General features: G+C 56.0%; 1 protein-coding gene across 1 annotated transcript in view; it reads right to left on the reverse strand.

Moving 5' to 3' along the window:
* Positions 1–22,383, reverse strand: part of MID2 (midline 2) — a 113,828-nt gene extending 91,445 nt beyond the window's left edge. The window contains exon 1 of the mRNA XM_037408333.1: positions 22,333–22,383. The gene's annotated coding sequence lies outside the window, so the exon portion shown is untranslated. The remainder of the gene's footprint in view (positions 1–22,332) is intronic.
* Between the last annotated feature and the right edge of the window lie 555 nt (positions 22,384–22,938).

The raw sequence follows: 22,938 nt of genomic DNA on the forward strand, positions 1-22,938 counted from the left end.
GCGATGCCCACTGCGATGCCCACCCTGGGATCACAGACAAGGGGTCCCTGCCAGGGGCTGCTCCCCCACCTTAGCGCTGCTGCAGGAGCCAACCTGATGAGAAGCAACAGGGTGCCCAGACCAGCCCAGTTCCCACTCCAGAAACACCCTGGCAGGGTACACTGGCTCCCCTTTAGGTAGAAGAGGAAAAACCCTGCCAAAAGGGTCTGTAATCTAACTGTGGATGGGATGCAACAGCAGAAGCAAAAGCTGGGCAGCAGAAAGCCCCAGGAAGCGCCCTCGGCAGGCTGGGCAGGTGGCAGTGGGGCCAGCCAGCACCTGCAGCCCAGGAACCACTAGGGCAGGAGTGATCCCACCTTTTGCAGGTATCTTCCAATCTACCTCTTCCCACCAAGCAGCTTCAGAGCACTTGCAGCGCGCCCCAGGGCCAGCTCCAGCCCCTGCCAGAAGCGATGCTGGCAGTCATCCCCAACCATGGCTGGGGGCTCTGCCTGCCCACCCCAGCCAACAGCCACTTCCAGTGCCTGCAAATGGCAATCATCCCCTCCCTGCTGGGACCCGCCTGCACCAGCCCCTGCCTATTACACCACCGCTTCCCAATTGCCCAAAATAGGATTTGCAAGTGCCTGCAGGAGATCCTGAGCTCTTCCCTACCACCTGCTCAAGATGCTCATAGAATTAAGCTACTAGATGTTTAGATACATTAATGCTGCAGCAACCTTATCAAGGCCTGCCCAAATGCAGCCTTGCACACATTTTTTTAACTAATTTTTTTTCCCCAGAAAGAAACAGCGGAAAAGCAGCTGCACCCAAAAAACCTGAGGAGCACAAAGGCTCCCAGCAGCTTCCTCTCTGCGGCTCCTGGTGCTTTTCTGAAGCCTCGGAGCCCATCTTGACCATGGGAAAGCGGTGGGGAGGAAATGCGCCTGGCCGCCTGCCCAGCAGCTCTCGCACACTCAGCGGCAGCCGTCCCCTGCCGCAAGCCAGAGTTGCTGGGCTCCCCAACCATGCTCCAAAGCTGGCAGGACGAGGGGGCTCCCCTTGCACTTCCCTAACACCCCCAGCACCATCACTGCAGCTACGGGCAGCTCCCTGGCACTTCCTCTTGGGCACTCACACTTTAAAACCTTACAAACCGCCTTTGGGTCAAGGCTGGTCCCTTACTTTGCTACAATGCTCCAGGTAGAGCAGCTGCCTTTGCCATAAGAGCCTGACACTCCTGGCTGCACGTACAGCCCTGGCACAGGGAGCAGAGCACCCCGCAGCTCCCCAGCTCATGCACAGATTCTCTCCAGCCAGCAAAACACAAATAAAAAAAACAGGAAAAGAAAGGAAAAGGATAAGAAGATAATTCATTTCAGAGTCAGACCAGCATCAGGGAAAGAATTTGAAAATCAGGATTGGTGCAAGAAGCTCCCCAACAGCCCCTGCCGGGCGGCACGAGAGATGTTCACTGCCAGTGCCTCGCACAGAGCAGGCGCTGCACACTCCAGCGCCTTTGAAGCGTCCAGCTTTGCTGCAGTCAGAGTAGAAAAGATGCAAAAAGTTTAAACAGCCTTTTGCTTTGTTCCTGAGGGCAGTTCTTACGTTAATGTTGTTTTCCTTGCTGGGACAACATCCTTTAGATCTGTGATAACTGAGAAGGGGGCCTCAAGAGCCAGGCTGGAGCAAAAGCAGGGATGAGGAAGCTCGCTCAAGAGATGCACCTGGGCAAAGCAGTTGGTGCTGCCTTCGAAGCCTTTCATGCCTCTCACTTTGATGTTCGCTTTGATGTCCAGGATTGACGTGGCACGAGGAATAGCTGATTAGATTAAAATCAGCTTTGTTTAGAATCATTAACTCCCTAAATATAAGTGTTATAAACTATTAACAAGTGTTACAAACAGACCCATGTCACTTGTGCCCAAGGGCCGGCCAGCCACGCTCGCACTGGCCCCTAGGCAAGGCAGCAACTACAAGCAACAGCTAACAAAGCAGTAACAGAAAAACATTTTTTCCGTGGAAAGGCCTGGGTGGGATTTCTCCCACTGTGTAACACACAGAGGCATGCAGCGTCCTTCCTGTGACGTGCCTTTGCTCAGCACGACAGCAATGACAAGCAGCTTTAGGTGGGTGTCTGCCAGCCAGTACAGTGGCTGAGACGTGGGTGAAGCACCCACCTACACCACTGTGACCTACCCTCCCCGTGCTGGGGGTGTGCACAGACCCACAGGCATCACACATCCCCTGCTCCATGCCCCCCCGCTTTTGCCTCCTGGCTGCCAGGCAGGGCAAGAAGAACGACCCACAGAGAGGACAAACACAGGAGAGATGTGCACGGCTGCGGTCCCTGCATCCTCACCAGAGCCGCCGCTCAGGGCAGTGGGAGCCCGCTGGGTGCCACCCACAGCCCCCATGCTGGCCAGGCAGCAGGGAACAGCACTTGCACCCCAGGCCTCCTCTTCCTCCCATAGGGACAAACCAAGCAACACTAGGCATAAACACCCCCAGTCAATGCAAACCCTCTGACATCAGCAGCAGACACTGCTCTGCCAGGCACGCACGCGTCCTGGCGCACCTGTCTGGACACACATTCACACCAAGCACGCCCTGTGCCATGGAGTTCGGGTACCAAAAATCAATATGACACATTTTACCTGTGTTTAAAAGCAACAGCTGCCATTTCTTTTAATTTCTTGGGCTTGGCCACAGCTACCTCTTGAAGCTCGTCCTTCTACCCCTGCGTAAGAGTCAGTCTAAAGAGAACAATATTGTCTCAACATTGCCAACTGAGACCTGGGGATGAAACGTGGTCCTCATGGACACCAAGACACCAAGACCCTGGGAAAGAGAACTGCACGGTACGAGGAGTACTATGCCGCTCCGTGCAGCCTGGGATTGAATAAGGCCACATAACAGCTGTCCAGAAGATGGATCACAACCGTGGTCATAACAACGAACCAGAAAACAATACAAGAACACGCCTCCTGGTCTGAAGCTGCCCTCCTCTGGGGCAAGATAACCTGGCTCGAGAGGGCGGAGACTGGCGGCAGTCCATGGACCAGAGGAGGAGCAAGGTGTGTTGCTTGGCATAAAAAGATGCCTTCTTAGCAACTGAACTTTGGAGAGCTTCCCCACCAAGGATCACGACGATCGGAAGGACTGGCGGGACGCTGCCTGGACCCGGGACCATATGGACGCCTTGGACCCGTGGCGGTAGCTATAAACCTCTTTCCTTTTCTTTTTACTTTACCTTTTATTCACTTTCTGCCTTTCTACCTATCGCACGCCGCTTTACGGGCAAACAATAAAATTGTGCTGTTTAATTGAAGCATAACCCCTTGGCGTGGTTGCCTTGATTTTTGCGCTTTGAGATCATAGTTAACGAACCATCACGAGTCCACTGAGTGGACCCTGACACCCTGCCCACAGCCAGACACAGGGCACAGGGAGTGCCGATGCACTTCCCAAGCCCCACGACTTACGGGTTTGATTCATTTAGGATGCAATTCTCAGCGCTCTCCAGGCATCAGCATGTAATTACTGTATAACTGGATGGGACTGTTTTGGTTTTAGCCTGACGAACCATTCAGCATTTGGCTTTGCTACTGTTTGTGGTGACAGGTGACAGGTGCCTGGTGCCTAGTGCCTAGCAAGTACCAGCCTCTGCCCAGCCGGCCACAGCAGCACCCACTTTTCCTAAACCGCTACAGAGAATTTCAAACCCAACAGCATACATCGGCTGGTCACATTTTCCCCTCCAGCACACCCTCCTCATCTCGGCCAGCCCCCACTTTCACCAGTGTTTGCCAAGTCCACCTGAAGTTTGTCACGGTCTCCCCCCAGCACCAGAACAGGGCAGGGCTTTGCCAGCCCTGCAGAGCCCCACACTGCAAACCACCTCTGCTCTCGAGACCTGCTCAGAGAAATGCCAACTCCTCAGGGTGGTATTTTCCACATCAAGCCTGATTCCCCCACCACCACCACTTTTTTTTTTTCTTCCACCCCACCCCACTCCCCAGAAAAACTTCAGTCCAAATTGCTCAGCCACGTGCAAGAATGAGGCTTAAAAAAAGCTACGTTACTCCACCCACACACAAAAACATTTAAAAAAAAAAAAGGCAACCCTTTCCTTAATTGGCTCCACAACAGCAGGATATAAAATCTGGGCAGCAGTTGTCTGGGTGCTTTTTGTTGTCCTTGGGAAAATTAGCTCAAAATTGGATCCCTGTTCAGGGAAAAATAAAACACCCCTTCCAGCAGCCACATCCCAACCCCCAAGAGGTTGCTCCTCGCTCCGGCCAGGCAGGACCCTCCTGCAGCATGGGGACCCGCTTCCCAATTTTAGGGGGGGTGCTCCCTCCACTCCCCCACCTTGCCGATAGCACCAGATCAGCCTTCGCAATCAACTGCCCTAAGTTCGCCCTTGGCACAGGTCTATCCCAAGAGAAAGAGGGATCCTAGGGGGGGAAATGGAAAAACAGCCCCTGACTGTGTAATTAGCACCAGCTTCCTACCTAATGAAGATAGGAGAGAGAGAGAGAGAGAGAGAGAGAGAAGGCAATCAGGCTCATCCAGCCAATTTAGACCTAGCGTTACCTAATTTTTCTGTGCTTGACTTGCAACCTTGATAAGCTGGTGCGTGTGGAGCTGCTCTGCATATTTAACACTAAATTTCAAGCTTAAAGCTCCAGATGGCGAAGAGCATCCTTCAGCCAGGCCGCTGCAGTGCCTGCCCCTTCGCCTGCTCTTCCCTCCCAGTAAAACCAAGCACAATTGAACAGAATTTGGCTTTTCCCCCCCCAAGTCCTGCCTCAACAGTTTCCTTAATAACTGCACAAATTTGTCCGAGGCTTTCTGAAATCCAAATAATTCACCTCCCAACCGCTCTCCCCAATCACCTTATCAAAATGCCGAAAAAAGAAGAAAAAAACCCCAACCCCCGATTAAACTGGATTTCCTGTATAAAAGCCATGTGGTGTTGTCCTTAATCTATCACACTGAAGCACAGGCATTTCCACATAAGCTTTAATTATTTTCTCAGCCAATTTGCTTGGTGCTAAAATAAAGCTGGCTGCTCTGTAATTCCCACAGTTCTTCTTGTACCTCTTTAAATTAAGGATGGAGCAAAAGAGGCTGTGCTCCCATGCAGCAGTTGCTTTTAATGAGAGATTACTTTTTGCTGGCAGTTCAGCTGCTTCATTGTTAAATTCCTTCAGAAGAGCTGGCTGCCGCCCACCGGACGCTGGTGATTTGTTGCTCTTTAATTTCTCCGTTTGCACAGTACCTTATTCCCCTGGGGAATTTCATCTTCAACTGCCTACGTTGTCTTGACTGATGGGATGAAACTGTTTCGCTTCATCACAACACCCTCTTTCCCCTGAGCTCCAGTGACAGAGTGGAGCTCCCAGGGCTGGGAAGGGCTCCCGGCAACCCAGTCCGTGCCCCTTGCAGGGGCTCACACCACTAGTGCTGGTCAGGGTCCCCACCGTCCTAAAAAGGGGATTATTCCCAATGTGTAAACTCCGCACAAGCCTTAGTAACCAACAGGCAGTCACTGCCCCAAGCCAGGGTGCTCCAGCCCTGCTGTTGGCATCACCGGTCCAGCACGTACCCCTGGCCACCGCTCCCATCTGGGCTGCCCTGAGAGCTGCTCCCTTCCCAGCTGCTTCAGTTTTCCACCCCTGCTTTTCTCCCTCTTCTGTCCCTGATAACATCTCTCCATTAGTCAAGCAGCCCTGTCAGCCTCCACCAGCCCCCAGGGATCCCTGCAGCTCCTAGGTACGAAAACAGCCTTCACCCCAGCAGGCTCCCCCCAACGCTCCCCCAAATTCACTGCCCCAGCTCAGCACCTTCCACGCCCAGCACACCCTGCCATCCTTCTCCTCCTGCCAGCGCCAGAGCCGATTGTTTTAGATGGCTAATAATACTATTACAGCTGTGCAGAAATCAATTGATTACACTATCTGTTCTGGCAATGGCATGAAACCTTCCCACCTGCAGCCACCTCTGATTCGCCCAGAAATGATGAGCCACACTCCCGTGGGCTGGGAAGCACAATGTGGGGAGAGCTCGTGACATTAGGAGGGGTTTTTAACCCAATGTGAAACCATCAGCTGCTAACATCGTATTTGTCTAGTCCTAGCCCGATAGGATTACGGCGTAGGATGAAGCACAAAGATCGCATTGGTAAGTAGTCAGTTATGACCGCACAAGAATACAAGCCATCACCAAGCTAGGCTCCTCATTCACCAGAATCAGGTGGCAGCCTCACGGCACTTTATCGGAGATATATATATATTTCACAGAGACCTTGAAAGCACCCCGAACCCAGCAGCATCCACGACAGCCCTCTGCAGATGGAGCCGAATGCTTCACCCATAGAGGCAAAGCCTTTGGCATGAGCCCAGCACTACTCACATTTTGGACGAGCTCACAGGGGAGCAGAAGCAACTCCAGGGAGCTTGTCTTGGGGTACCTGCATGGGGCAAGGATGCTCGGGCCAAAGCCCACACACTCTCCACTAGGGAAAGACCTCATTTACCTCCAAGATGTCAGACAGGCACCAACCAAAACTCGTTTTCACTCCAGTTACATCCTGGTTGAAGGGATTTTACCTCTTTCCTACAAATGGTGCCCAGCTCAGCAATGTGCTCAGCGAGGTGACAGCTCCCCAAGCGCTCCCATGGGACCTCAGCATAGCATGTGCCCACCAAAGGCTCCCGAAGGATCTCGTATTTGGAGTTTATGACATGCAAGGCAGATCAGGGAGAGATTTCCTGCAATTTGCTCACCAGCTCTTGCAGCCATACACACGGGAAATCCCACTGTACAGATTTCTCAGCAGCTGAAGCAGTTCAAAGAAACCCCACACAGCAATGCTGTACATCATCCTCCCAGAGCCTTGAGAGGCAATTCCCACAGGCACGGCGTGGAAACCTTCCCTGCTACCTCTTTCACTGGCCCGGGGGTCAACAGAATGCAAAAAGGTGCAAGGCATCTTTCCGTTCCCCTCCGATTTGGCAGGTCCCTGGAGCGCAGCACAGTTGCTTTTGATTCCTGTTGAACACCACAGCTCCCCAGGGCCCCCTGCACTCCAGCAATCAGTAAAACCAGGGACTGCATCACCCAGGCTCACCCTCCTGCAGGCAGCAGCCCATCGCAGCCCTCTCCACGCGCCGTGCCCATCTGTCCCTGCCACGTGCCTCTGCCTGGCACTGCCAAAGCCCGGCAGCCCCTGCCCCTCTGCCAGCAGCCACCATCAGAGCCCGGGGCGACGCTGGCAGCCCCAGCCCACTGTGCCGGAGCCAGGGCTATCTGCAGGCGCATGGCTCCGAGGGCTGCGGCAGCGGTGGGAGCAGCCCCACCTTCCCAAGGCTGGCACAGATGCAACGAGCCACTTCCAGCCATCATTGAGAAAAGCAGCTGGCGACTTAGCATGCCACCAGACTGACACGTCCATCACTCCCGCGGCCCTGGCACCAGCAGCCCTTCCTTACATCCCCCTGCAAATCCTTCTTCCCCCACCTGCCAAGCCTCTCCTCTGCTCGTCTTGCCACCTCCCTCTCCCTCCCCCTCCTTCACCTCTCCTGCAGATAACTTGCTCTCCTGTCACCCGGGTCTAACAGCTTCTCCTCTGGTGCCCAGCACAGCCAGCTGCTGCTCTAAGGTGGGCGAGCGAAACAAGTCACTTGTGTCAGCAACAGCAGCTCCTCAAAAAAAAAAGACCCGCACCCAGCTGGCTCCTGCCAGACCACACATCGCAGCAGCTTTTTGATCCAAACCATCCTCCAAGTGCACCCCGCAGCTCTGCGTCCTTCCCCTCTTCCTCAGCTGCCGTCTGCAATGCAGCTCCAGCCCAGCAACATCCCTGCAAGCAGCTGGAGGCCCCTGGTCCTGCAAGGACAAGGGGAGGGCATGGCTGCAAATGCAGTGCAGCATTAGCTGGTGGCTTTGTAATAACCTTTTGGGCTCAAGAGCACGTCATGGCTTCTAGCCCCCAGACGGATGCCACACAGAGGCATCCAGTCCTGCAAAGAGCTGCTGCAGGCAAAGACCCAACCGACATCGCATGTCAGGCACTGCCAGGGCCCACAGCCATTAGCTACAGAGCGAGCAGACCCCCCACACCACCACCCAGCACCCTGCTTTCTACCTGCACCAGCCGCAGAAGCTCAGCTCCTTCACTATTCCAGAAGTGAGGCAGCACAGGCAGCTGCCCGTAAATCCCACACCGATCCTGAAGCAGCAGGGCGGCCGTGGAGATGCGCATTTCAAGGGTGAACCCCTCAGTCTCTCCGGAGGCTGGAGAAGCAGCAGCCCCCTCCAGCACTTGCAGCACTGGCACCGTGCTGGGGAATGAGAAAGCACCTTTCAGGGGCTGTGCCCCGCGAGCCACGCCGGGTTTAGCCCTGCTCCAGCATTTCCAACCAGGCCACCAAGTCCCAGCCCAGGACACCGGTGCTGCTCGCCCACAGGGGAGCTGGGTTTAAGAAGGTGCTGACAAACGACCACAGCGAAGGCGAGGCTGGGCTCACGGCAAAGTCCACTGCAAGAAAGAGACGGGAGAAGGCACAGACCCAAGCCTGGGAAGGAACTGTTGCTGCTGCAGTGCGAGCGTGGCACGACACGGAGCTGGCCCACCATTGGTGGTATCCTGGGACCTTTGTGCCATGCAAACAACGAGGCAGCTACTGAAGGGACATTTATTGGGAGACAGATCCTCAACCAAAGACGGGGTTCCTCCTGCATGGTATAGCCCCATCCCAGCAAAGGCACAGAGCCTGAGAGTGCCAGCCCACTGTCTGGCATCCCACCACCACACTCCCAGGCACCAGCAGCCCCACAGGAGAAGGGAGGGAACTGGAATGGGGCCACGCAAGTAAGGCATGGCTCCAGAAGGGCCAGGAGCTGCCACCTGGACCAAGGTTTCCATCAACATCTCAGCCTGTTAAGGGCTATGGTGTGTCTCCAGACAGCAGCTCAGACAGCACTCCGAAAAGTATGTGTGCCGCAGCGCTGCGTCAGCCTCGCGAGCCCATGAAAAAGCAAGCTGCAGATGATGTCGCTTCAGTCCCATTTTGTTGCTCAGCACTGCCAGCAGGAAAAAGGCTATTCCATCCTCCCCGCAGAGATCCCAGCCGCACACGCTGCTCACCGGCAGTTGCGCAAGCCAGCCCAGAGCCTCGCCAGGCTGCCCCAGCCCAGTGCCCGCTCCAGTCTCCACAGCCCCAAACCACTAAACTCAACGGCCATGCTTCCGAGGACAGATGCCACGGAGTCGGGAAATTCAAAGGCTATTGTGCTGCTTTGTGAAAGTTTAAATATATCTGCACAGGCTCCTTCACTTGCATTCCTGGTGAAGGGGGTAAGATAAACAAGGCTTCCTGCAGGAACTGAAGACAATGGGGGAATAATTAGCATTAATCTCCAATGCAGAAACAATGCAGGTAGCAGATATTTCTGACTTTCACACCCTCCCCCCCACCTCCAGCCACATTCAGGAAGAGGCACCCAGACTGGCGTAACTTGGCCCACAGACCTCAGCTAAAAAGACACAAACTATTTAAAAGGAGGGAAGACACGCCACCAGAGTAGAGGGATCAGCCCAGGACTTGGCCATTTCAGACTTCCCCTCGCAAAAGAAGGCTGGCACATGAGGGACATGTCTCAGAGACATGGTTTTCCCAGCTTCAGCAGCTCTGGGCAGCACCCGGGCTTAACATTGGGTGCTGTGTGCACCCACATGCCAAGGGTCCCAGCGCAGAAGGCTTGGGGATGGAGCTCGCACCCACGCCTCAGCCCCGCTTCACCGCCAGCACAGCACAAGCCAACGTGCAGGAGAGCTCCCATGCCGCTGCAGGGCTCCAGTGGGGAGGGTGCAGACCCCACTCCTCCCTCCACAGCCCGACCAGAGGACTTCAGAGGTCCGCTGCTGCTGCAGGCACCACCTCTTCATTTCAGAGAGGGACAAACCAAGGCTTGTTTTCAGATCACAGCAATTCTTTAAACGGTTCTCCTACACTGGCCCCTTGGGAGTGCTCTGTACGCCAGCCAGATTTCCCAGTCCTCCTCCCAGCACTGCAGAATGACAGACGGACCTCAGCACTCCCCGGACCTTTTGCCAGTGCATTAAATAGGTCATTTGAAGCCTTTCAAGACAACAGGCTCCAGTGCTCGGTGCTCCGAGGTGACTCACAACCATTAGCATCCCTTTGGAGAGGGCTCTCCAGCCCTCAATCACTTTTGCACATAAGGGTTTTTACCCTTCATATCAAAAGAAAGCACCAGTTCAACTGGTTCAGCTTTCCCCCACAGGATTTCACCTAACACTGAGATCATTTTGCCAACTGTATTTGCACCTCTTCGCTGCCATGCTGGGAGCCCTTGGCCCGGGCCTCATGGTAAGGCACTTTGGAAGCCCAGCAGCCAGCCCCTGCCCTACCAGAGGCGCAGCCACGGGCACCACACACACCCTGCTGTGGTGGCACAGACCTGCTGGCACCTTCGCACCTCCTGCATCTCTCAAACCACAGACCACTGGAGAGCAAGTAGCACTGGCTTTGCAGCGGCTGGATGTTTCCAGCTTGTTGGTGCCATTGCCACTGTGTGGTGCCCACCCACCTGCAAGCACAAAGCTCTGCTTTCTGCAACTCCCAACTCAGCGGGGCTTTATCACCACAGCACTGCTTGGAAAGATTTGCACCCTGCATCCAGGCAAGACCCAGCCCAGGTAGCAGGGATGGCCTAGTATTACTGGACACAGAGGTGCATGGGCACACATCACCAGCTCCAGCAGCAGCAACGTGCTTCCAGCTGCTCATGTGAACCCCCTGGTGCTGCCCTGAATACCCTGGGCATTTATCAGTGCAGCATGCTACAAAGCACCATCTCCATGCAAAGGAGCTCATGCTCTACAGCGAGAGTGAGAAGGCTCCAGCACACACAGGGGACCAGTATGGCAGAGCCACCACCTGCCCCCCACGTCCCACCCTCTGCTCTGGATGCCACCAAACACCCACAACGGTGGTTCCTCGCGCTTTGCGTGGCACATCACAGAACGCTCCACTAGCAATGAGACATGCCACATCCTCCAGGAGCAGCCCTGGGCTCAAGGAGGAGTTTCCTGATCAAAGCCAGGCTATCAGCAAAACACCAGTAAGGCTACGCTGCTGCAGGACACTATCTGTCATGTCCCACAGCTTGTGCCAGGACAGGGATTAAACACCAAGTGAGCAAGGCAGGTCCTGAGCGCACGCAGCTGAGTTAGAAACAAGCAGCTCACCAGGTCATCTAACAGATCAGATCGTGGCAAAAGACCAGGGCACAACCCTTGAACCCACCACTCTGATGTCAAGCACCAGGTGCACCCCAGAGCACACTGAGTAATTACACAATCCCACCATATCCTCTGAAGGATACAACCCACCGTCTGCCTCCGTCACCCCAATCCACGGCACAGCAGCCCACGCTCCCCAGCCAGTATGGCTCCGCCATGCTGCACCACACAGAGCCCTCCTCCCTGCTTCAAGGGGCAACCGAGGTCATTTTGCTGGCATGCAGGGGCAACAAATCTCCCTGCCACCCCTCTCAGCTCTCCTTAGATGCAATTCATGAGATGAAGCAGGTAACTACAAAGGTAATTTCCTCCTGCCATCCCCACTCCCTCCCTGCCTGCAGGCTGCTGGAGGGAGGCAGAGGATAGCTTTTAGCGACAAGAGGCACAGCACAGACAATACCTGCTATATAACACTGAAGCGCTCTTTTAATGATCTGAAAGAAAAAGAAAGTGCTCTGTATTTTGCATTTGTAATAATCACAGACACTGCAAGAGGCTCCCTGGAGTCGGGGTTTACACGCAGAGGTGCCTTCACCTCCGAAAGCATCCAACTGCCTTGATTCTCTGCGGGAAGCCTGCCGCATCTCCGCAGGCGGATGGCAAAGCTCAAGGCTGGTGAGGAATAATAAAGGCATGCAAGTCCCCAAGATGCTAAAGGGAGCACAGCACTTTGCAGGTCACACAGGGACTGCACCAGTGGCCAGAGGCTTAAGAAAAGTATTGGCAGGAGTGAAAGAGTTTTTAGAAAAATTTGTTTAAAGATACATAGATACATAAAATCAATTCCACCTGGCACGCCCAGACCATGGTCTTTCTCAGTCAAGGGCTGGAGGACTGAGCAGCTTCTCAGGCAGTGGGGAGGAACCTGAGCCCTGTCTCCTGCCCACTGTCATCCCCATCTGCAGCGAGGACATCAGGGCCAGTGTGGGAGCTGGATCCTCTCCCACGGCAGCCCTGGCATGGCAGAGGGCATCACATCCTGTGCTTTGAGGAGACACCAGCCCTGGGGCCATCTCAATCAGTGACGCAGGTCACACTGCCACTATTGACCCCTGCAGAACCTCATGACAAACAGGGCAATAAAGCTGCTTGATGATTATTCATGAGATGAAGCACTGCTAAAGGACTTCAGGAATCAGATAAAAAGGATGAAAAAAGCCTGAAATATTTCATGCCAGAAAAATGCAGACATGTCACACATGGAGACAAGGGCTGGGAAGGTGACAGCAGCCTGCACCCAAAAAAGCATCTTTTGATGACAACCAGAAGCCAGCTCCCTCCTTTCAAAGCATAACGAAGTCAAAGGCCAGTGCAATATTCTTCTCAGAAATTAAGTTTCACACTATACACTGACCGGCAGCCCAAAGTCTGGGATACCAAGAGCAGAAGCCAGAGCATCCCTGCGCTTCGTTCAGAGGGCATCAGTGCCCAGGAGCAAGCTAGCAAGGGCACATAAGATTCAGCAGCCTCCTCCTTACCAGCAGTGCTTGGCACCCCAGCTTTGCACTTCATGCTCCCTATGCGAACATGCAGGGACTTGCTGTCTCCCTGCAGAGCCGGTGCCCGGCGAGCTCTGCCCACGCGTGCAGCCTCCCAGGCACTCGCTGCAGGATGAGCAAAGCTCAGGAGTCGTGCCCAGGCTGCAGAGGGAAGAGGGAAGCAGCAGAGTGGGAAGCACACACAGGGCAGCCCTGGCACAGCAGGAGCAATCGGGAGGCACTCTGTGTGGGGAGGGCAGCAGGGGCTTGGCAGAAGAAAGGATGGGGAAATACAGCCTGGGAGCCACCAGTGACAGGGTGAGCAACTGCAGCAGGCTTGTAAAGGCAGAAGGGAGAGCAAGGACATGATGGTGGGGAAAGGGGAGCGGAGTAGGGAAGAGACACAAGAAGAGCTGAAATAAACCTGTACTGTGAGCAATGAACAGGACAGAGCATCTCTGCAGGGCATGAGGGAGAAATCCTCCTGATCCAGCCATGAAACAGCTGCAGAGCGTTTATCCACAGCAGCTACAGGTGCCAGGGAGGGAGAAAGGGAGAGCAGCGGAGGGCAGGGAGATCAGGTGGGGCAGCCTGGAACTGGGGTGGTGGGGCAGATGCTTCAGGGAGCGGAGGGAAGGAGCACAATTCCAAGGGAGAACAGGGAAGCCAGGGAACGGTGAAGTCTGGATTCAGGAGCTGAGAAGAAAAATCCCAGACAGGATGAAGAAGAGGAGCCTGTCCCTGGGAGAGGCCAGCCCTCACTGATAAAGAAACAGGAGATTTCCCAGGAGGAAAGCAAGCCTGAGGGGCAAAGCCCAGAAAAGCAGGGGCTCAGGAGGACCTCAGGCATGGTTGTGGCACCTGCAGAGATCCCAGAGGACATCTCTCACCCACCAGCCATGGAGGAGAAGGAACACACCAAGCAAGGAGATTATTATGACCTGGATTGCTCATCACAGAAAGGCCCCGAGTCATGCAGCTCGGTACCCACCACCTTCCTGCATGACAAAGCCAGCCCATTCATCCCTTCTACAGGCACACAAAAGCTTCCAGCACCATGGAGTGAGAGATGGAGCCACCCGCAGCCAGGGAAAACCTCCAAGAAAAAAACAAAACAAAAACAAAAACCAAACTTAAAAAAAAAAAAATCAGAGCACATTTCTGGGAGGGGAAAAAAGCAATGCAGGCAGACAGAGGCATCAGCACAGAGCGCCAAGGCCAGGTCCCAGCATGCTGCAAACATACTGTGATGCAAAGTGCAAGCCAGAAGAAATCAGGGCAAATTTGCTAAAGAAATGCAATTGAGTTTGGCTGATTCTCCAGCACTCTGCAGCAGCTCAGGATCTTGCAAGCAGAGTTTCAGAGTCAGCCAGGATCCTTGCTCTGTGCTCCAACCCCTGTACAAACTGCGCAGAACTGGGGGAGCTGCTTGCAGCAATGGGAAGGCAATATGAGCAACAAAGCAAAGTGATCAACAGAGAAGCCCCTGGCACTGCCTAAACGAGCCTGACATGTTTACAGAGAGGGTTCAGGAGCCAACATGTGTGCAGCCTGCTTCGGGAGGGACTCTAGCAGCTCCCAAGTGCCAGCTTTAAGAACACAGTGGATGCTTTAAGATAAGCAAAATGTCATTATGTGGCCTGAACCAGTATATTTCTGCAACAGTTCAGAGTTCCTGGATTTCCTCTGTACCTGGTGCATCCCACCATGCAAAACAGACAGGAGGAGCTGGGAAAAGGCAGCACAGCTCTTCCACCCCACTTCAGGTATAACCCACAGGCAACTCTCATCAAGGCAGCAGTGCTGGGCTGGTCACACACCTAACAGAAGCCGCCACATTTTGCCTCCAGCTCAGGTTTGCCTTGGCACTTCCCCCATTGCCCAGATGCCTCTGGACCCCAACAGCACATTTCTGGAGCATCACCACTTCTCTTTTTCCAGCAATTCATCATGCACACCACTGAAAATCCATGCCTTGCTTCTAGTCTGATTTCCCCAGCTACTCTGGAGGAGCTGAGCAGGCAGCAGAGCTACACTGACCATGCAGAACAACTCCTTTAGACAGCACCACAGTCTTTATGGGCACTGGGCTAAAAGATTAAAATTATTCCTAAATGCAGGATGCTTTCCTTGCTCAGCACACCCGTAACTGCGGGGAAGAGTTCTTCTCTCCTCTGGCCTAGGAAGCAGGCTGCAGAGCAGGAACATCTAACATCCACCCAGCACCCGTAGGCCCACCCATACCCCTGGGGGGCCCCTTCTCTCAGCAACACCCCAGCCCTGAAGTGGTTTACTGTTTCCTTCAATCTCTTCCCTCCCCAGCCATAAACCCAACAGTTTGGATGATCTCTGAACCTGGAGCATCATCTTGCCTTCCCTCTTTGTTTTTCCATAATCGTTCTCCCAGCCACATTGCTGGCCAACATCCCCCCACTTGCACCACACCAGGCTCGCGGGAACAGCTTGTCCCCTTCTTCCTCACCCCAGAGGAGGGGGCTCCCAGAAAAACTGTCCCTAAAACAGAGGGTAATCGACCATCCCTCCTTTGCTGGGAGCGTGCCCGCTGACACCTCACTCCCCCTTTGATGCACATCCCCAATATTAAATTCCCTTTTAACAGTTTGGCAACTGGCCCTTCCCTTCATGCCCGGGCTCCGCTTGGCCCAAGCAAACCGCTCCGAAGAGAGACACCACCACTAGCAATAACCCCACAGACTACCAGGCTGATGCAGGCCTCTTGCCACCAAAACCTATGAGATGACAGTGCATAGGCATCAGCTCTCCCAGCTGCAAGGTGAGCGCCAAATCCACTGCATCCCTCCTGTCCAAGGACCACAGGGCTCCGCGCCATCCCATCAGGCCCACCACGCTCCCAGAGACCTTCAGGTGAGAAACCAGGTAAAAGTCACAAAACGCCGAGGTCCACAGTGACCTCGGGGGATGGAGACAAACTCCTGTTCACACAGGGTCACTTGGATCAGGCTGCCCATGACCATGGCGCACGGGGTTTTGAACATTTCCATGGAGGCTACACAGCCTCTCTGGGCAGCCTGTGCCAGCATCTGACCAATCTCACAGGTTTGGGGTTGTTTTTTTTTAAAAAAAAGGTATTTTTCTTGCATGAGATCTCAGCTGAATGCAAAAAGTAGAAGAAGTAATAGGTGCAGACACCTCACCTGAAGCCAGGATACCAGGGCAGTGATCACATAGTGCGTACTGGCTCAAGGACAGGTCCAACCAGGATAAATCCCCTCAAGCAGGACTTCTGAAGCCTGGATCCACATCTGCTTCTTCACATGGGCAGCAGGTCCAGCTCCAAGGCTTTGGAGGACTTACAGGAGGGATGCAAAGCTTTTGTGCCTGTCCTTTGCCCCCTGCACAGGGACTGCAGACCCCTGCCATCCTCACTTGCCCCGCTCCCTCTCTCCCAAAGCACCTGCTTACAGCCACCACCACAGAGAAGCTGCTGGGCAAGACACGTGGGCAGCAGGTCCCACACACACACGCTGGAGCCCTGGACAACCCGGCCCTGGGGAGGGAGACAGACACAGCATCTCGGGCAGCAGGGCCACAGGCAGAACAGCCACCAGTGCCATTGTCATGCAGCATCGTGGCAGGGCTCAGTATCAACACCTGAGGGTGGGCGCCACGGGTGGCAGCCTGAGCAGCCGGCCAGAAGCCCAGCCTGCTCCTTAACAAAGAATTAAACCAAATTGCTCTGCAGCTCAAAGCAGCCCCTCTAAATTCCTCCCTCCCTGGACACTCAGCAGGGCAGTGAACCAGAGTGGCTGCTCACAGCCTCACACCAGCCTGCTCAAGTGCCAGCGCTGCACTCCTGTGCTCCACGGCCACCCCAGCCCACCCCCTGCTTCAGGTACTTGAGCATAATTAGATGGCCTTAGCCTGCGTAATTTTAATCAGCCCAGTTATACAACCAGATGTAGCAGGGTCCTCCTGATACTTGACCATGAAACACATTTAACTTGCTTTGCGCCTCTCTGAAAAAAGGAAAAAGCTGTTTTATTCCACGTCATCTGACTTACTGCTGAAGGATGCTGCACAGCTGCATTTCAGAAAGGTGTGCATGCACACATCTTCTCTTTACTCCCATACAGACCTTCAGCCAGCTCACATTTATTACGCTGTGCTTGAATCCTACTTCAGGAAGGTCTCTGCCTGCTGTCTGAAGTTAATTTTTTCCCCCTTCAGTCAATCAACTTGAAATTGGGTTTGCATATTAAAATGAAATTTAATTTCTAGGCCATTACCCCAATGTGGTCTAGCTTCTCTGTCTGCAAATTGAGGAATAAACAAGCAGACCTAGCAATTCATTTCCTCTTAGACATGAATTCCAGTTATAAACAACAGTAATAATATTCTGCAGAAGCACAGAGCCCCTTTCATTTTGGGATCCCAAGCCATGTCAGAGAAAGCAGGCAAAGCCCTGGGAGCTCTGACATGTGCCAAGTCACTCGTGCAGAGCTGGCACGCAGACCTGCTAAACGCTTTCTTGCACAGCCTGCAAAGAGGATCTCTTGGAAGTGCCCTCAGTTTCTCACTGACGTAGCAGGATTCCTATTATTTCTCACATTGGCTTTTCATAAGCTACTAGGTTTTCCTTTCCCCCCTCAAGTAGAGAGGCCAGACAGAGATACATAAACTATGTAGTTTTGAGACCTGAGAGCTTGCAGCAACCAACTCCACAAGATCTGTTTACAACATAACCCCCCCAAAAAACAAAAAAAACCCCTCCAACACTACCACCTCTTCTACTTGGTCTCTCTACTTAAATTTTGAGAGCAAAACATCCAGCATCACTTTTAATCTGCAGAAGAGCGATCATCCTCATTTGCCCGCAGGGCACTCTGCCTGACCACCACTTTCCAGACCCCATCCACACCCTCTTCCTTTCACAGCAAGGAAATCCCACGGGAAATGCCCCAAAGGAAAAAAAAACCAGCTGTGAACACCCTGCCAGGGAAGAGCAGGCATCCGCAGATCAGGCCAGGTTGCTTGCAGCTGGCTACCGAGCACAGCACCTCCTCTGCTTGGGCACATCCCAGCCAGCCCAACTGAAACAACAAACGCCGCTTTCACCGGGAGACACCCCCGAACCCCACAGCCATTTCCACTTCAGTTTAAAAGACTCCCCTAGTTCAGCACAGCCTAAAACATGCCCGGGCTGTCCCTGGGCAGCCCTGGCACACGCTAGGCTTTTCCCCTGCTCCTGTGTGCTGGGGGGAGCAATGGCACGGTGTCCCCTCCCTGGCCCCAGGCACTCGCAGCAGCCACTGGAGTGGCACTGGGGGCCATTTGGACCAGCCTGCATTCCCTGTGAGCATCCCTGGCCAGAAGGGGACAGCATGGTGGGAGGGAAAGGGGGACATGGATGGGAAAGGGAAAGGGGGACAACAGCCTGAGCCCGGCTGCAAGAAGAGCTCCAACACCAAAAGAGGAACAGGGGCAGGGAGCAGAGCAATGTCCTCTGCCCTGCCGGCACCCAGAGGTTTGCGTGCTTGGGGTGGAAGCCAAGCCCAGCCAGTGACGTGGGAACAAGCAAAGGCAGACTGGCACCACGGAGCTGGGAGAGGGCACGGAGACAAGAGGTCTGAACTGGCAGGCAGGCTGGCCTGACCCCAGTCCGAGGCCCCGCAGCACAACGGGGCACTCCCCAGCCCCCCGGGAGTGCCCCGCGTGGGGCCAGCATGGCCAGGCTGTGCAGGGCAGGGAGCTGCAACCAAGGGGGTGACGGGCAGCTGCGTATGCCACCAAGCTCCATCCCCACACCAGGGTGGTCCCGGGGGGCAGCACCCCACTCCTCTCCCTGCTGTGCTGGTGGGCATTGCCAGGGGTCCTGCCCTCTGCCCCCTAGCTGCGAGCCGGGAGCCCCAGCTGAGCAAGGGCAAGGATGTCCCGTCCTGGCCCCTGCCTCCTGGGCACAGGACCCGCTCGGACCCCACCACCAGCAGGGCTGAAGGCAGCCCATGCACAGGGATGGTGCAGAGGCAATGATGGAGCCTGGTGTTGCCAGCAAACACAATAAGCTACTTCCTGAGAAAGGCCAACAGGTCCAGAGGCACAAAAGGGGCTATTCTGCTGCCGGCCATGCTCCCCAGTCTGCTCGGGGCTGGGACCAAGAACAGGGAGGAAGGGCAGATGCTGAAGCCAACACACGCTGCACATCTCACTGCTGCTGGCAGGGCTCCACCGCCTGTGCCCCGCAACACCAGGGCCACAGCACCCAGCTCTGCCCCGCATCACCTCCGAGGACGCGGCAAACCGCAGGCTGAGGGCTTGGCACCAGCCCCCCCTGCACCCAGCGGACGCAAGGCAAGTCGTGGGCTGCTGTCAAAAGAGCTAACGTGATGTTTTCTAGCGGCCATGCATACGGAAACAGGAAGGCAGCACAGAAGCCAAGGGGCAAGACGAGATGCTCTCCCCTCAGCGCCGCTTGGGCTGCCAGGGCCCCGCCACCCTCGCACAGCACAAGGCAGCTTTCAGCAGCGCACAGATCCCCCATTCTCCCCGCTGGTGACCTCCCTTGCCCTGGCATTTTCGAGACCCCAGGCTCCGCACCAGCAAGTGATCATGCTGGAAGAGACAGCAGAGGGAGGCCAGTCATCGGCTTCCCTGCCATGTCCTCTTGTTCTTGTTAATCGGAGAAGATGACGGAGTTGCTCATTTGCAAAAGATGACAGCAAAAGCCAGGCACTCATTAAGCTGCAGTATTTTCCATGGGAAGAACACTAAAACCAAGCAAATCAAGCCCTGGCAAAGTGATCAGACCCTGACCCCAAACCTCCCCAAGGCTCTTTGTCCCTCCTGAGGAGGATGCTCAGGGGAGTATTATTCGCAGCCACAGACCCTCCTGGAACACTGCCAGCTCGCCCCAAAGAGGGGAGCACCAGACTAATAGAGAGTTCAAGCGAGCAGAAGTGGGTACATTCTTGGAAGCAGTAACTCCCTCCAGAGGTACAAAATAATCACACTGCTTATTAGCTTCATTTAAAGAACTGGCTGCACAGCCTGCAGAGAAAGTTCTGGTTCCAGCATCTCTGAGGGAACAGCCAAGAGAGTTTCTCCAGCGACCAGCCTCCAAGACATGATGACTGCCAGAAGTCAGGAGCCGACCTCGGAGATAACAGGCTCAACATCCCCCCACGCCGCTCCGCTTCAGACAGCCCGGTAGCCCCGAGCCGAGCCCCGGCTGCACAGCCACCCACCGAGAGCCACAGCCCAGGGGGGTCAGGGTGACACCCCCAGGCACAGGTTTGGAAACACACCTCCCAATCCCCTCGAGGAGAGGATCAAGGGACAAGACAACCCTGATCTTAAAAATAAGTAATTTATCAATCTCACATGGTCTCAAGGATGATCCTACCCTGCTTACAAACACACACACACATATATATATATGCAACGACATACAGACTGTTAGCACATCACCCAGCCCACTCCCCAAGCTGTGCCAGTGCCAACGAGGCCAATGGAGCGCAGCCCACCTGCCAGCACGCTCTTCAAGCAAGGGAATTTATGACCCGCTGCAGCTTCATTTCTTTAGAAAAAGCCAGGTTTACAAAACAGGCGGTGCAGCTCTCAGGACCCCGGCTGCACACACACACACACACACACACTACTTTCACCCCACGCCACAAAAGGCTCCGCAGGGCACAGACCTGTCTCTAATCGCTTGTGAAGCAGCCGGCACACCCAGGGCTCTGTAGCAATAACACCACCTGCCTGAATCGATGCAACTGCTGCTGTCGCTGACATACGTTCTTCCTCCTTGCATTTCTTTCCCACTCACCGTCTTTTCCCAGAGGCATCCTTAAGGAACACCCCCTTGGGCATGAGAGCATTCCCACACCGCTGCCCGGGGAGGGGGGAGACCACTACAACCAGCCTCCCTCCCTCCCATTCAACAACTAGCTTTATTACCCCCTGGTTAGGGGCAAGGGCCCAGCAAGGAGTTTCGAGCGTGCTCCTGGAAGACGAAAGGCAGCAGTGACCACCACGGCACCTGTGGAAGCCCAAGGGCTCTGCCCACCACCAGCAGCTCCATCACAACCCCACTCCAGCACAACCACCAAGCACCACCGTGCCCCACCGGAGCGCGGGCAGAGAGGGAAGGGCGGCCACCCCAATCTCACTGTAAGAGTCAAGGAGCAGCTCAAGCCCCCGCTCGACCACAAGCACACAGGGCAGAGGGCTGCCAGCGCTCGCCGGCTTTGCCAGACACTGCCGTGGGTGGGTGGTGGTGACATGGCCGCTGTGGCAATGCCAGCCAGTGATGCCCAGCATGGCACGCAGCACTTCAGTCGGCCCCGGCTGCTGCAGCTCCCTCATGCAGCGCCGGTCTCCTTGAAGCTGCCTGCCAACAACAAAGGTTCAGCCCAGGTTCCAGGGCTCGCTCGAGAGCGCGAGGAGGCCTGGGCCAGAGCCAGGCAGGGCAGGCAGAGCCGGAGCCATTCACACCCTGGCATGTCAAGACTTGAGGAAATTATGGAACAACAAGAGCCATTTGCCCTTTTCCGAAAGTCCACAGCCGGTTCAGCAGAACAGCCCTTCACCGCCTGAGCTACACTACAACCATCTCTAGCTGTGCACATTGGAGCAATAAAATATGCGGATGGTATGTTTTTGGAGGCAAGACACATAAATAAAGGGCGAGGATGAGGAAATTCAGCTCTCGCACGTCATCCAGGCGCATTTTCTAACAGCTCAACAGATTCTCAGCACAAGCAAAACACACTCCACGCCGCTACCAGCGGTAACAGCTCTAAAAACACCAGCAATAGCGCACCAGTGGCACCCCAAGAAGCGCTGCCCAGGATCTCGGCGCAGCGGCGGGGTCTGCACCAGCAGAGAGGTCACCCGTGCCTGCCCCGTCACTCCCGCTCCGCGAGGGGCCTGTGGGACCCCTGAAGACGCCGGCCCCGGGATGGACCCCGTTACCTTTGAACTTCCATTTAACTAAACTTTATCACGGCTGAAGCCGTGCCACGCTGCCGGGGAGGACAACGGGACCCGGTGGAAGGCTGCGGCCACCCGCCGAGCCCCTGCCCGCTGCAGCGGGAGCCTGGAACGGGGAAATGCCGGGATTTAAACGAACGGGGGAAACGCAGCCGCCGGCCTGGCGGCGGGAAGGGCGCGCCGTGCCGTGCCGCACCGGGCAAGCCGGGGGGGTCCCGGGCAGGCAACTCGGGCCGCCGGCCCGGCAGTGGGCGCTTCCCGCTGTACGGCCCCCGGCGCAGGGAAGGGGCCCCCGGTCGAGCGGCAGAAGGTGCCGGGACGGGTTCGCAAACGCGCTTCGCAGCCGGGAGACCCGAGCAGGAATGCCGAACACCGGCCCCAGGACGTGCGGGAAGCTCACCCCCGCCCCGCCGCCTTCCCGCCCTCCTCGCCCCGCCGCCACTTGCCGCAAGCCCTCCGGACGCCCGGGAAGGGCCGCGCCGGGGCCCCGCCACCGGGCTCGGTACCCGCGGAGCCCGTGTGCCCGCCGGAGCCCGCCCCGCTCCCCCCGGGGCCGCTACCTACCGGCGGGCTGCAGCAGCCTCCCCGCCGCTGCCCGGGCATCTTGGAGGCGCGGCGGCGGCGGCGGCGCGGAGGAGACGGCGGCAGCGGCGGCGGCGCGGGGCGGGGGGGCGGGGGCGGGGCCGCACGCGCTCCCGCCCCCCGCCCCGCCCTCGCCCCGCCGCAGGTGAGGCCGCAGCGGCACCGGGGTCCCGCCGGCAGCGGCGCGGTACGGCCGGGCCCGGCCCCGCCCGGCGGGCGCCCCCCGCGCCCACCCGTGGCGTGTCGCCCCGCCGCGCAGGGCCGCCCCCCCTCCCGCTGTGTCCCCGCCGCGGCGCAGCGCGGCCCGCACCGCTGCTTTAACGTGGGCAGGCACGGCTGAGCGGGCTGAGCGAGGGGGTCTCGCCTTCGGGGTCTTACCCTCGCCCTCTGCAGAGCCCTCTGCCGCACAGCCGAGGGCTGTGGGCGAGGTCAGGTTACGTGCAAAGCACACATATGCACACACATACACGTACCCACAGCGTAACATCAAAGGGAAGAGAGGGAGGGGGAACCCAGCCACGTAATTTACTCCTCAGTAACATGGGTACGTGCTGCACAGGTTATTTAGACGTGAGGACTGCCCAGAGT

The sequence above is a fragment of the Falco rusticolus genome, chromosome 14 (genome assembly GCF_015220075.1).
Source record: "Falco rusticolus isolate bFalRus1 chromosome 14, bFalRus1.pri, whole genome shotgun sequence".
Taxonomy (NCBI): Eukaryota; Metazoa; Chordata; class Aves; order Falconiformes; family Falconidae; genus Falco; species Falco rusticolus.